Source organism: Berghia stephanieae, chromosome 15 (assembly GCF_034508935.2).
Source record: "Berghia stephanieae isolate SIO BIC M18660-M18661 chromosome 15, UCSD_Bste_1.3, whole genome shotgun sequence".
Lineage (NCBI taxonomy): Eukaryota > Metazoa > Mollusca > Gastropoda > Nudibranchia > Aeolidiidae > Berghia > Berghia stephanieae.
In genome coordinates this window covers 25259034-25260989 of record NC_088374.1, presented here as the reverse complement: position 1 = coordinate 25260989, position 1956 = coordinate 25259034, and positions in this window count along the sequence as shown.

Genomic DNA, 1956 nt, shown 5'->3' with positions numbered 1-1956 from the left:
GCACAATATCCACTAGACGTGCTCAAAGAGCGTTACAAAGGGTCGCAAGACAACAGCAAAACTAAACATGAAGGACGAGACATGACGCCTGTCAGGCGATATTGGGGGCAGCGTGGCTCAGCGGTACGGTTTTTGTTTCGTACCCGAAAGGTAATGAGTTCGATCTCCCGCAGCTGCGCTGTGTGGCTTTGAGCAAGTCACCCGTCCCAGCTCAATTTGCGGCGCTGCACTGCGGGTGACGCTTGGATTATTCTAGTCTTGCCTTGGAATAGACCCTAGAGACACATTTCCCATATAGGATGAATAAAGCTAATTGTATTATTTTTTTTTATTTATTTATTTTACATTTTTCCCCCGACAAAGACAACGAACGCTCATTGTACACATTGTACTGTATGTGAGAGAAAGTGAGTAAATTAAAGATCCTTTTCCAAGGACACAACATAACTGCGCCACTCAGAGCGGGTCTCGAAACCACGTTTGGTGGATATTGCGCTATATAAATGCTATAGTCTTATTTATTTCTTTGAATTTGTGATAATCCCCAGACCGACAGACGATTGAATTGAAGAACTGGAAACCATGGAAGTGATAAAGTTATTATTAGTCTTGACAATCGTCGTCTCTCACTCACTGATCGTGTATGGCTGGAAATACTTGGACTGCCCTGGAAACCGTGAGGAAGAATAATATTCATTTGCCATACATCTCCTCTCAACGGTGTTATGTCTGATTGACATGAAATGCAGAAAATTGAATTTGTAGCCAGAAATAGCAGACTTGGGTTAAGTTTGTTTGTGGTATTGGAGAAAAGGAATTCAGAGTGTTAAACAGACAAGTATTCAATCTTTTGAATTGAGACATTTTGTGACGATGGGTCATATAATATTATGTGGCCAGCCATTTCATTTCGGTATTATGTCAAAATGAACAGAACCCCGAAAAGATATGAATTTATGATTTAAAATAATCTAACATTTGCACTTCGAGTGTTTTGGGATCTTATCTTATATTCTACAATTACAAAAGAAAAAGACAAAACAAACTAGCCCAAAGATTTATATGTATGGCTATTATTGATTTTTCAGCATTTCCGACATAACACTGTTTTGAGATTTGTGGTTTTCATTTTAAAAACAATTTTTATGTGCTTTTGTACACTGTAAATTATAATGTATTTAAGCATTTCACTAGACATCTTGTCCTTCATATATATCGACATGTTAGAATTACCCCCCCCCCCGCCACCTTGTCAAACGTTCCCATACCCGGGACTTCATTTCGTCTTTCAAGTTGCAATCGCTTAATTTGACTTTAATCTTGTCAAAAACAAATGACTAAGTCGATGAGATCTATATTTCTGAAATTCTGTACAATTCTTGAAGATGGTGACCATCCCTTAAACACCTCTATCTTGTGATGGGATTGGACTGTTCGCCTAATCTCCGCACGAACAAAAAGTGAAAGACATCGAAAATCTTTTTTTTTACCTGGGATTTGATCATCTTATGTATTTTTTACCTTTTCTATATGGAGCAAAATCCACTAAAAGTGCTCAGAGCGCTTTACAGAGTATCCCTGGCCAATGTCACCACTAAACATTTAAGACGGGACATGACGCCTAACAGGCGATATTACATTTCTTTTTCGGACGGAGACGACGCTGTAAAGGTCAGGTACTCATTTTACACCTGAGTACGTTGAGAGAAAGTGAGTAAAGAGCATTTTTTTCCCAAGGACTCAACTATGCGCCGAGCGAGGCTCGGACCCAGGACCTTCCGATCAAAAGGCGAGTGTCATACCACAAGACCACATAGCCGCACATAATTAGGTCCCCGGCTTGAGAATAATTGGCAGTTTGGACTCAACGTGAATTCTAAGCTGATAGAATCTGTGGAGTATCAAGGTCATAAACAACGATGGCTATGTGGTCTAGTGGTATGTCACTCCCTTCCG